The following is a 13,984-nucleotide window of genomic DNA, read 5'->3' as shown; positions in this document are numbered from 1 at the left end:
GTTGCTGGGGGGAGGGGGTTTGAGAGAAGGGGGTGGTATTATGGACATTGGGGAGGGTATGTGTTTTGGTGAGTGCTGTGAAGTGTGTAAACCTGGTGATTCACAGACCTGTACCCCTGGGGATAAAAATATATGTTTATAAAAAATAAAAAATTATATTAAAAAATAAATAAATAAATAAATAAATAATAAAAATAGAGCTTCAAAATAAAAAAAAAAAATAGGCCCAACTTAATCTTTCCCAGCATCCAACCTGTTTGTTTTTTCCTAAACGTGTTCAAATTCAACTGGGCCCTTGAATTTGTAATTCCAACTCTGTTCAATCAGCAACAATAAATGTTTCTGGGTGTTTGCTCTGTGCAAAGCCCCAGGGATAGTGCAGTGAGAGTGGACCCAGGGATCGAGCAGGGAGAGAAGAAAGGAACTCAATTATTGTGGGACTTACAGTTTACTGTAGGAAACAAAAACAAACAAGCACATTTATAAAGTAAGGTCCAAAGATTATCATAGAATTGCTATGAAGACTATAAAATAAGGTGATGTGAAGCAAGTATTTGGGGGAGGAGTGCCTTTAGAAGATGTGTGCACAGGAGACCACTTTGAAGCGATGGGTTTGGAACTGGCTCCTCAAGGTAGGAAAGAACCAGTTAGACAAATAATACAGGAAGAGTACTCCAAACAGAAAGACAAAATATGCAAAAATATTTAGTATAAATGAGGCTAGTGTCTGAATGACAGACAGAAAGCCGGTGTGGCTAGAAGGTGGGAAAATGTAGAAGGAGTAATAAAATATTTAGTTGAAATAGGCAGGGCCTTGAGACCATAGTAGATATTTGGGTTTTGTTGTAAGAATAATGGAAAGTTTTTAGAAGATCTTAATAGAGGAATGGTGTGATTTGATTTTCATTTCAAAAGATCACTTTGTCTAAGGATTAGAAATGGATTCTGGATGACCAGAGGGTAAGCATGAAAAAAATCATCTTGTATTGAGATGATCAATCTGAGAGATGATACCACTCAGAACAAGACCAACTGGCATAGAATCCCTCATGTCCATCTGCCTCCATCGTACTGCCATCTTCTTCAGGCTCATGATAAAGGGCATCTCTCTGCCCCTAAAACTAATTGCTCATCCTTACCATTGACCACAGGATTAACCAACATCATGGAACATCCGCCCCCCACCAATGTCCCAAATGTATCATTTCCTCGTCTGATATTTTTCATTTTGCTTCCTTTTTTTTTTTTTTAAAAGATTTTATTTATTTATTTGACAGAGATCACAAATAGGCAGAGAGGCAGGCAGAGAGAGAAGAGGAAGCAGGCTCCCTGCCGAGCAGAGAGCCTGATGTGGGGCTGGATCCCAGGACCCTGGGATCATGACCAGAGCCTAAGGCAGAGGCCTTAACCTACTGAGCCACCCAGGCGCCCCTCATTTTGCTTCCTTAATGAATTGTTCCCTTTTATATTCAAGTGTTTATAAGTACCTGCTAATGTAAAAAAAAAAAAAGAAAAAAGAAGTCTTCTCTGGATTCTTCTCTTTAGTTATTATTCTCTTTATTAACAACTTAAAACATGGGTATAAGGTCCTCTATTGTCTCCATTTGTGACTTTGTTGCTGCTCTTGGTCTGAGTTGCTGGAGATTGTGTTAAATAAAAGGCATAGCTCCCAGTACACAATCCTCAATTGTCTGACTTATTGGTTTGCTTGTTCTGTATTCTTGTTTTCCCCATTCTCCACTCCCATTCCTCCTTTTCATGGGCAATCATTTTAATGATTTGATTAATGATTTGATTAGTGTTTTGATTTTAATGATTTAATGTTTGACAAATTCCTTTTTTTAGGAGTTTTGGTGTATGTAATGATGTTTTGTATGTATTGAATGTATTATAATTTACACAATTGTATTATGCCTTAAATTTCATTTCATTTTTTTTTAAGATTTTATTTATTTGACAGACAGAGATCAGAAGTAGGCAGAGAGGCAGGCAGAGAGAGAGGGAAGCAGTCTCCCTGCTGAGCAGAGAGTCCTATGTGGTGTTTGATCCCAGGACCCTGGGATCATGACCTGAGCAGAAGGCAGAAGCTTTAACCCACTGAGCCACCCAGGTTCCCCTTCATTTCATTTTTTAAGGTATATTATGTTTTAATGTATCCATGTTGCCATATGTGCATATCATCAATCCCTCTCTGCCCCTTCCTCCACTGTCTCTCTCTCTCTCTTTCTCTAACAAACAAATTTTAAAAAAGAAAAAGTAAAAGAGGAAAAAAAAATACAGGTCTAAACTCCCTGATTTCAAAAATTATTACAAAGGTACAGGTATTCTTTCCTCTTTAAGGCTAAATAATATTCCATTGTTTAAAATACACCACATTTTATTTATCTGTTCATCTGCTGATGGACGCTTGAGTTGCTTCCACTTTTTGGCTATTGTGAATAATGCTGCTATAAACATAGGTGTATAAACACTTTTTTAAGATCCTGTTTTTAATTCTTTTGAGTATATGCCCAGAAGTGGAATTTTTAGAGCATATGGAGTTCTGCTTTTAATTTTTGAGGAGCTGCCATACTGTTTTCCACAGTGGCTTTACTGTTTTACTCCAAATTAATTTTTTTCAACTATTATGTTTTTCAGATCAAATATTTCCTCTTGTTTCTTCCTTGATTGTCTCATATCTGTTTCATATCATTATGAAACATTTTTGCCTATATTAGATAGGAGTTGTTCTAAATTGTTGACTGAAAATTCCACTAATTATGATGCATGTGGCATGTACTGTTCTTCATTTATAGTAGCGGTACTCCTCAAGTCTATAGATATTTGGGCCTGTAAACATGTGTTTTTTTAAGGCGTTTCAGCTTCTCTGTCTGATAATGTGTGTTGAACAAAAGCCAAAATCTAAGTAAATATAGTACTCCTCCTGGTATTCTAAGGAATATGAAGGGATAAAACCCGAGAAAAAAGTACCAGATCACACAGTCTATGGCCAGGACTTCACCTTAAGAATCTTAGGGAAACTATTTGCAGAATACTTCTCTTTGGGTGCTTAGAGTTAGAGAAGAGAAAAGAGTATGTGTCCAGTCTACTCACACTTGTCTTCATCAACACCTTATCTCTGGTGCCAGCCCCTGGGCCATTATAAGTCAAGGTGCCATGGAGGCAGGAGTAGAACTTTAAATATTCCTTTACACCTCTGCTCTCAGTTCTGCCTGCATCCTTCTGCTTGCAGGTGCACAGAAGCACTGCTATGATGTGGAGACCTAGGTCTCTTACTAGAAGAGGGGGGTGGGTGAAAGAAATATACTCACTGCTCTGGTAGTATTTTCACTCACACCAGTGAATCCTATGCATCCTATACCAGGCTGCACCATTGAAGCCTCTTAGTTCCCTGAATGCATGTTTAATCTTCAATTATCTAAAAACCAATAACAATGGATAGATTGAGTCCACTTGGAGGTTTCTAATAACTTCTCTCTTTGATTACCTAAGAGGGACTGTGGGTGGTTTAAGGGAGAAAAGGAAATTGATGCCGTTGTGCAGACTTCAAGAAGCATGTTGTCACATGGTGGAAGGGCTCAGAAGAGCTGAGATGAGATTGCTATTTGGCAAATTTGACACTGGAGGAAACACATTAGTGGTTTCTTCATCTGATAAGCACCTACATGGGTTGGGATAGAAACAAGTCATAGAAACAACTGCAGTCAGAAATTGGGCTTTTTATACTAGAACCAAATATTCTAAATGTTAATGACTTTTACCCCTGGGTGGTAAAATTGTGTATATCTTTTCCTTACATTCATCAAACATTATGAATTTTCAAAATGCTCACCATGAGCTTCTATAAAATGCATAAATAATAGAAAACACATTTTAAGCTGAATATTTACAGCTTTCCCACTGTTCTCTTTATTAAGTGAACCAGGAAAAAATTTCCTGTCTTTCTGCCAAAGCAATTATAAGAGATGCTTGACTATGTAAAAAAGAGGATAAAATTACCCTTTAGGAAAGTACGAGAAAGAGTGTGAGTTTTTGGCCAAAGAGGAGTAAGTTAAAGAGAAGAAACTGGTTGTGAAGAGAGTCAATAGAAATGGTTTCTGTCCATAACAGGCTGAATTGTTACACAGTTGATCTAACTGTCAGATTGACTGGATAAATTAATTATGAGCACTTTTAATGATATCTAGACTGGAGGGAAAGTTGGCATAATCTCACTCTGTAAAACAGAAGTTATTTTTCAGTGAATTTTCACATTATCTGCTGATTGATTAATTTAACTAAGTATATTAGTTCTTCTTTGTATTTAACGTAAAATACTTATTTCCAGTATTGATGAAGGACCCACCAGACTTTAGAAAGAATTTGTAAAGTAGAAATTATTTTGGTCAATAAAAAGGATTAAAAGAATGACTCATATGTTTAATATAGTAATAGCTCATCTACTTTTTCTAAATGGTAGAGAATACTTCATTAATAGAAAACACTTAGAAAAAGCTATTTTAAAAAATAATTAAATAACCATATGACATTTTAATTCTTTTATTTTTGGTAGGTGTTACTATTTCATTATTCTTTCTTGTATCGACAGTTCTGCATATGTTCTTCTGTAAGTGATCCATATAGTGAATAGTTGCCATTTAATTTAATTAATTAACTAATTAAAGTTTTTACTTATTTAAGTAAAGAAAGAGACAGAGAGAGTGAGAGAGGGAACACAAGCAGGGAGAGTAGGAGAGGGAGAAGCAGGCTTCCTGCAGAGCAGGGAGCCCGATGCAGGCCTTGATCCAGGAGCCTGGGATCATGACCTGAGCCAAAGGTAGACACTTAAGGACTGAGCCACCAGATGGTACAATAGTTGCTATTTTAGTTGATGAAGAATACACCTGCCATATGACCGATCCACCCAAGATATGCCCAAGGTAAATCAAAACATATGTCTGTACAAAGACATGTACACAAATGTTCATAGAGTTGTATTTGTAGTAACCGGGAATTGCAAACAACTTAAATATCTTTCAACAGAGTCAATCAACTATGTTATGGGCTGGCATACTATTCAGCAATAAAAATAAATGATTGAGACGTACAAAAACACAGGTAAATCTCAAAATAAGTGTGCTGGGAAACAAGCCAGAACAAAAGTGTGCATGTTGTATAATAACATATATAAAAAATTGAAGTGAATCTATCGTGACAGAAAGCAGAACAGTCATTGTCTAGGGATGATGGAGGTGAGGGAGGGATGGGCTAGAGTTAGCTTTATGGAGTACATTTCTTTTGTTTCTCTGGACTTCAGTGTTGACTTTCTACTTTGGTGTCATTGAGTTAGCTGTTGCAGGTTTGAATCCGGCATCCTCACAAGAAAATAACTGGAGGATGGAGTGCCTGGGTGGCTCAGTGGGTTAAGCCTCTGCCTTCAGCTCAGCTCATGATCTCAGGGTCCTGGGATTGAGCCCCACATCAGGCTCTCTGCTCAGCAGGGAGCCTGCTTCCTCCTCTCTGTCTCCGCCTGCCTCTCTGCCTACTTGTGATCTCTATCAGACAAATAAATAAATAAAATATTTTAGAAAAGAAAAAGAAAAGAACTGGAGGAAAAGAATCTCTCTCTTCTTATGTATTGATCTTAAAAGAAAAGAACTTATTTCCAAATCCCAGCTAACTTCCTGGGGTAGAATGTTTGGAAAAATAGCTACAGTTGCTCTACTCTGTATGCATGTGCCTTGCAATGTGACCTCTCAGATACTCGCATCCAGAGATGGATGCTAGTTTCCCACTCATGAAATTTGGGTTTGCCTTTTTTCTTGCTTTGGCCAATAGAATGCAGTGGAAGTGACACTATGATGCCCTTCTGAGCTTAGGCTTCAAAGGCTTTTTTATGCCTTTGCTTTTTCTCTTGCAAAACTGTTCAACTTCAACTTGAACAACTAGGGCTGGTCTGCTGGATGAGAGATACATGGAGCAGAGATGAATCTTCACAGCTGAGATCATTGTAGACCAATGATGAATACCCAGCAAGTAGGCAGTTCTCCACAAATACATAACTGAACCTAGCTGAACCAGAAGAATCTCCAGCTAAGACCAGCCTAAATTGCCAACTCACTGAATTATGAAGTAAGCAAATGGTAACTGTTTAAAGCTACAGAGTAGGATGTTTTATTACACAACAAAAGCTTAAATCCATATCAGTCCTCATTCCATTAGCCTGAGAGGGAGTGGTTTTGAGAACAGATGGGCTAAGTGAGGAAGAGAGACAGAGCTAGAAAAAGAAGGGCTCCCTTAGCAGAAAAAGGGGAGGATATTGGTATGCAAACAATCATATGCATTTTAGTAACTCATGCCTTGAAAATTAAAATAGTACTTCTAGGTCAGAGGAGCATTGCACACAGTGATGGTTTTTAACTAAAGAGCCATTGCTTCCAGCTCTTTATGAACAGAGAGGAAATAATTGAATTTTGGTGGTGATATTTGTTCAATTTAATTCTGACTCACTCATTAGGAGGAAAAATATGCTTTGGGCTATTTTGCAAAACCCAGTACTGGGGATTATAATTTCCTTTACTTTGTTTATGAAGATTTAACTTATATAATTACATGAAAAATTACCCAGCAGATGTGTGTTTTCAACAGAATTCCATAGAGTTTCCTAGTCTAGGGCACTTTTCAAATCGATTTTAAATTAAAGTAACTTAAAAGAGGAACAAAACTTGTATGCATATTCCTCCTGTTGAAATTATCAGTAGAGTGTGGGGAGACATAAAGAATAAAAGGAAAGCAAAAGACTACTCTTTGGTCCATAGGAAACCTATAATTTAAGGTATCATGTCTTCCATTTGCTTTCAGAAGATGTGATTATGATGGATGGTGCTTCAAAGCAATTATAAAGTTTCCATCAGCTGTATTTACATGGCCAATTATATGAATCTTGTCAACCTTCTGGCCTGCTACATTGTTGCTGAAAAAATCTGGTGAGTACTCATATACAGAATTATTTTTTCTTTTTTTTAAAGGGCATGATATGTAGCTAAGGAGGCTCCTGTTTTCAGCTTGGGCCTGTTAGAATGTTTCAGCTGGACAATAGTGTCTAAAGCAAGATAGATGCCTCTTCATAGGACAGAACAATAGAAAGTCACAGGGCTACACACTTTGTTATTATATAAATTCAAGCCTTAAAGGAGGATTATATATTCTCTGTGCCTGTTCTTCCCCTTGAGGGTTTTCTTTTCAGATGGAGGAAAAATACATCAGAAAACTTTTTCCTTTAAACTCTCACAGAAAAAAAAAAAAAAAAGTCAATAAATAGCACAGGTTTTCCACTGAGCTATTATCAGTATTCCACTGATAATTACCTATGTTTCTTGAAAATCACAGGTAACATTTATCACTTTAAAACATCCAAGCGTTATAATAGGTTTAAGTAATGTATAAGATACAGGTGAATCTGTGTCTGTCCAATGTCTGGGACCGAAAACCATGGAGATTATCAGGATATAGGCATTTGTGCAGGAAGGTCGAGTCAGGAACAGGGGCTGGTTTACCAGGAGCCTAGTGAGAGTCGTACAATAAAATGGAAACAGGCGAGAGAAACCAAAAGGAGCTCACACCAGTAAAGAGGAGCCAGGGTGAGATCAGGGGTTAATTCCAGACAGAAAACTGAGAGCCAGGATGTTACTGATACCTTAGGGACAAATTTTGTTTGTTGTGTCTTGGGAAGACTGTGTGTGTGTGTGTGTGTGTGTGTGTGTGAGAGAGAGAGAGAGAGAGAGAGAGAGAGAGAAAAGAGACAGAGGGGGAAAGAGAGAGAGAGGGAGAGAGAATGGGGGAAGACCAGAAGTTCAAACAAACAGAAATTACTTGGTCTTTAGAAATTGGCATGGCATGAAGAAACATGAGGCATCAACAGCAAAAATGATCTCAGTAACATCCCTTCCTTGTTTCATCTTAGAGTGGTTCATATTCTTCCTGTGAAGATAAGAGTCAACACCAAACAAGGTGGGGGCGGGATACCACTTGGTAGAAGTAAATGAGAATGTGAACAAACAGGGTACTGAATTAGTAAAGAATAGGCAGTTTCCGGTTTGGGAGAAATCAAAGGCCACATTTCTTTTAGCTTCTCTCCCATTTTCTCTTTATTTTTTGAACCTCCCTAACCAGCGGTATCTTTCAACTTTTCCTCACTGGGTGCCTAGTTTAATAATGGACTTTCTGCTCCTCCTATACCCTCAGAGCCATCAGAAGTTGCTAGAGACAGAAGTGAATGATTCTGCAGGGATACATTTATTTGGTACCGTTATAACATCATAGACTGCTGCACTCATTGTATAAAACCTCTGTGGCTTGTTCTAGCTTTTTTACATTGACATTTCATTATTGGTGAATCAAAAGGAAAACCAAGTCTTGCAAGAGAGGCCTGTGAGGTCTTCCCAAGACATTGTGCAGCCAGGCACCTACTCCACTTATACACAATGTTTAATTGAATTCAACAAAAGCAATTCAGTTGAGTTAGGAAATTGTTTGTTTGTTTGTTTTTTAATCATATAGATCAGGATTTATAAATAAATCTGAATGCCTTTGGGAGTCAGGCAAGAAACATACATGTGTGAGGTGACCAGGTATGATAAAACATTCACTTTGTATAAATAGGTGAACCTAATGCAGATATTAAGATATTATATATCTATATGACACACATATATGTGTATAGGTACGAACATACATATAATATATATTCTATATCATCACTTAATATAAATAGAGATAATAGTTCACCAAGTATAAGAGTGAACTGGAGAATGAAGCTCCTCTGAAAGTCACACAGACATAATTTTGTTAAAATTTCCTTGTTGGTCAGATTTGATCCATGGGTCTCTAGTCTGACAAATCAAAATTCTGATAGTTATTGAAATTTTAGCATATTTTAGTAACACATGGATATAGCCTGTTTCTTTTTTTTAATAGAAAAACCAGGAAGAAATAAAATATAAAAATATAGATCAGTGAAACATTTGCCCAACTATATTCCATGGAATTCTGATTAGCAGGATGTTTACAGGGATTGCAAATCAATAAGAACTGAGTTTCTAGAATGGTGGAGGCATGCAATATCATGTACAAAGAAATATATAATATAGTATGAGACCCTGAAGAGTGCTAGGAAGAAAAATGAAGTGGGAAAGGGAATGTTGTATGCAAAGGGTGGTGCTGAGGTGATATTTTTGATAGGATGCTCAAGGCTCTCATGAGTTGAGCTTGGAAGCCGACATCTAAATGAGCAAAGACTTAGAAGAATGTTCTAGAAAATTAGAAATGACTAAGTGCTTGAGGCTGGAGTGAGTGTGGCTCATTAGCGGGATAACAAGAAGGCTAATGTAACTATAGCTCAGTGAGCAGAGGGACAGTTAGACCACCAGATCAGAGAGTGGGCAGGCTACATTATTTAGGGCCTTGGAGGCCAGGGTAATGATGTAAGCTTTATTCTAAGATTTCATGAAGCCATTTTGACCATGAGAGGCTTCTATACTCACTTAGGTTATAAAAAGTGTCACCTAACTGTTTTGTGTATATGAGACCCAGAACAGCCGAGTATTGAAGCTCAAACCAGTTGCCATAGATGCCTGGCATCTGAAACCTCCTGTCTCAGAGCCTATCATACGCATGACCCTTCAGCTTACCTAGACAATTATTAGGTGTTTTTACAACATACACAATAAACACAGAGGTATATTAATGATGAGGGAGCTGCTGTACATTTGCTATTTAGGAACTCATTAAATATAATCGAAGGAGTGAACCTGTAACTGTGCAGAGGAGTAAAGGGAGAATTTTAGTATAGGAAAATCTCTTCAGTTTTTCTGAGAATCCTCTTGTTCACACTGACAGTTTTAAGACCAGTTTTGGAATTGTTAGTGTCTCCTTTAAGCTTCTCAACTTCATAAAGTAGAAAGAAGTGCAAAGATCGATGTATTAGATCAGAGTTTCTCAACTTTAGTACCACTGGCATTTGGGGCATTTGGGGTTGGACTGTTTGACGTTCTTGCTGTGGGGAACTGCCCTGTGTATTTGCAGGATGTTTGGGAGCATCTCTGGCCTCTACTTATTAAATGCCAGGAGAATTCTTTCTCCTTGCTCCCCACTGCCTCCAAGGCCTAGTCAAGACAATAGAAAATGTCTGTCAACATTGCCAAATATCTTCCGGAAGAAAAGTTGCCCCCTGGGAGAACCACTCTGTTCAATGACAGGAGTAGTCTGTACCAAGTCTTTTCTAACAACTTAAAAGTATATATGAACATGACAACAGCCTGTGGAAAGCAAACCTATACTGAAAAGCATCTACACTAAAACACTGCTGGGAACGCAAGGCAAATTGCCAAGACCTCGTACCAAGGTCACACTCAGTTCATTGAATCTTGATAAAATCTGCTTGAACTATTTTTTCTTTAATTCAAGTGGTTCCTAGGGCTCAAAGATAACTCAAGCAGGGCAATGACAAACCTGATGTCTTCACCCAACTGGTAACTAGAAGGGAGGAGATGAGACTCCAATCTGCCTGACGCCAAAGCCTATCTTTTTTCCCAATACATTATGCTATGTTCTGTCAAGAAAACAAAGGATTCTTTTTTATAGTATGATCTGGTGTGTAGTTTGAAAAATTAAATAACTATTAGCCATCTCTTCCAAAATGAATTTCTGTTTTTCTGAATGATTGCAATTATTATTATTAACAATAATTGTTACAGTAATAAAATTTTAAATAGCATCAAATGACATATCAAGTGACAAATTTTAAATAGCATCAAGGACTTACCATGTGTAAGGCATTCTGAGAAATGTTTTATGGGTATGATTTGAGTAAATCCTCATAATAACCCAATGAGCTAGATTCTATTATTTATATTTTACAGATTAAAATTTGTATTTAGGCAGAAATATTTCCTAAATAAAATATTTACTAGATAAAAGAAATATTTAAATATTTACTAAATGCCTGGACACTCATTAAATCCTTTATATGCATTTAGTCTTCATAACACTTTTATGAAACACAAAGGATTTTCCTTTCCATTTTGCAGATGAGCAAACTGACATGTAGAAAAAAGAATTAACTAATCAAAATCTTGGAAGTTATGTAGCTGGCATTCAAATCTGCCTTTGTCTGACACCAAATCTACTATCTAACATCCTAAGTATTTGTTATCCTTTTCTGGTATCAGTGGTACATTAAAATATGAAAACAGTTGTGAGTAGACATAAATGCCTTTCCTCTCACAAGAAGCTAGCAGTAAATACTTTCCAAGTGATTTTTTCCCTTTTTCACATTAAATCTCTTTGTATAGAGACATCTTTCTTAGAAAGGAGTTCTATCTTTGCCTTTCTCCCTTTCCCTGTATTCTCCTGCCTCCCCCGACCAGGGTCTCAGAGCACAGAGTGCAGAAAGTGCGAGGACACAGAATAAAAGGAAATGTCAACCAGTAAGAATTAGACTTCACTTCCTGTCAGCAAGTACAAAAGGTGAAAAGTGACATTTGCTTTGGCAAGCCAGAAATGCTTATGTTTCTAGTCACACTCTGTCTTTATCCCCTCTTCCAGGCTTCATCTGAAAGTGTCCCCATTAGAAGCACAAGAGAGCAGCAGGCCAAAGAACACATTCTCCCTTTAAATATGGGGTGCTGGAACAGACATTAATTTATTAAACCAAGATTGAAGCTTGATTCTCTCTGTCTCATTGAAATACTTTGACAATGATAAAAATACATGCATTTGACTTGTCACTTATCGTTCAGGATTCCTTCTGTCATGACTCATAAAAACTACAAACTCATAGGTACTACAGCAGGAAATATAAAAGTGTTTTATTTTTTCCATTCTAGAGGTGTTCTATTCAAATGGACTGTGTACAGGGTATCTGGGTGGTTCAGTCGGTTAAGTGTGTCTGCCTTCAGCTCAGGTCATGATCCCAGGGTGCTGGCTTTGATTGAGCCTTGACTTGTGCTCTTTGCTTAATGAGGGCCTGCTTCTCTCTCTCCCTGTGAAGCTCCCCTTCTTTGTATGCGTGTGCTGTCTATCTCAAATAAATAAATAAAATCTTAAAAAAAACAACAAATGGACAGCCTAACAATTTGCATATATATAGCTTACAACACATGCCCTCATGTTCTGATATAAGAAAGATGGCTACATCAGCCAATGATAAACGATGATTGAAAAGTAGAGTCCATTTATTAAATCATTGATTGTAAAATGACATGACCACAGAAGGCAGATATGTAACCGAAACGGGTAAATTGGAACACCATAAATGATGGTAGAAAATGGTGGGGAGTGTGGTCTAAGTTCGTATATATGTTTTCTCTGAATCAGGCGCTCATGACTCGACGCTAGTAGGATTTTGTTATGCAAGAATGTGGGCTCTGTGTTGCCAGATTTTGATTTATAAGAGGAACCGGAAATCCATATTTTCAAGTTAAATCTTCTGACTTTAAAATGTTGTTAGATTTCTTTCTCCTTTAAAAAAATACTACTTATGCTGTTCATATGTTAATTCACTTGTAACGGATGGATATTGATTTTATAATGTAGGAGCTTTGTGGTATTTTGCACCCTGCTCTATTTAGGGAAGCTTTTATAAAGGCTTGATGAACCTCAGTATTTGAACTCACTTGACTGGGTATCACCTGGGAGTGGAGCTTGTTACAAATTCATAAGCAAAGAAATTCCAGTTTGGTGGGTTGGAAGTGAGGCCTTGGGATTCTGCTGTGGATGACAGAGTAAATATACTTTAAGTGCTCTCTTAAAAAGTGAGAGGAAGGAATCTATTGGATCAGGGATTGACAATCTATGGTTTATGGACTAAATCCAGTCTTCTGATTGCTTTTATATAAATAAAATACGTAAAAAATAAAAATGGATATAAACAAACAAACAAGCAAACATTTCTGGGAACATAGCCACATCCAATTCATCCATGTATTGTCTAGAACAGTTTCATGAGACAAGGGCAGAGGTATAGTTTTGATAGAGACTGTAGGGACCTCAAAGCCTAAAATATTTACTGTCTGTCCCCTTTATATAAAAGTTTGCTGTGACCCGCTAGACAAAGTAGGTCATAGGTCTTCAAATCTCAATAAACACATGGCTTCTCAATATTATCTGGGTTCATAAAAATCCTGTAAAAAGGATCATATTACTGATGATGTTGATTTATAATTTGGTTTTGTCCAAGCCATTTCTCCTCAGCAAAGACTATCTTGTTGCTATGACAACAGCTACAGAAAGCTATATAGAGAAGAAAAAAAGGCAGCAAAAACAGTAAATGGTAGACTAGAGAAAAGGACAGTAAAAGGCTTGCGATTTGTCTTTGACTTGCAGGGGTGTCAATACAAGCATACCCACATTCTCCCCCATAGGTGAAATGGTTCCATATGACTCGGAGGATCCCTGCCCCTCCCACAGGCCGTCCCCTATTCCCGTCTCCACAAACACCGTCTGTATGTACCGAGGAAGTGATTTCACAAATAAATGAGTCATATGCCAGAACTTTTCACTTGTCAGTAGTGTGGATAATGGGTTTATGGAGGATTAAAAAATAGATCAATGTTGAATTTCAGTTATCTTATCCTAAATTTATATGAATCTTATTATGACTAAATAGTCCCACAGAATCTGAATAGCTCTCATATTTATCAGTTTATTAATAGTCATGTAAGCTAGCTACTCTGTCGCTTCCATCTCAGCAAATGCCACAACCAGATACCCTTTTCCTCAGCCCAAAAACCCGAGAGTCAAAATTAATTTGACCTTTTCCTTCTCCAGTCAAATCCATATAGCCACATCTTAGCCCCTTCGTACTACCTATCACTCTGATCAAAGCCACTATCATCTTGTGACCAGCCAGCTGTGGTCACCTTCTTACAGATCTGTCTACATGCTTGCCTGTTCAGAAGAGAGTCTCCACTCAGCAACCAGACCTGTATTTTAAATACATAGATCA

The 13,984-nt window shown here is 37.4% G+C and overlaps 1 long non-coding RNA gene across 1 annotated transcript in view; it reads left to right on the top strand.

Annotated features, from left to right (window-relative positions):
• The window catches only part of LOC132015412 (uncharacterized), a 12,696-nt gene extending 998 nt beyond the window's left edge, over nt 1-11,698 (top strand). The window contains exons 2-3 of the long non-coding RNA XR_009403666.1: nt 6,841-6,965; nt 11,584-11,698. This is a non-coding gene — a long non-coding RNA (uncharacterized LOC132015412). The remainder of the gene's footprint in view (nt 1-6,840; nt 6,966-11,583) is intronic.
• Nucleotides 11,699-13,984: the final 2,286 nt, after the last annotated feature.

Source organism: Mustela nigripes, chromosome 1 (genome assembly GCF_022355385.1).
Source record: "Mustela nigripes isolate SB6536 chromosome 1, MUSNIG.SB6536, whole genome shotgun sequence".
NCBI classification, from domain to species: Eukaryota; Metazoa; Chordata; class Mammalia; order Carnivora; family Mustelidae; genus Mustela; species Mustela nigripes.
The sequence above is the reverse complement of the archived record's forward strand: the minus strand, read 5'-3'. Positions and strand labels throughout refer to the sequence as shown.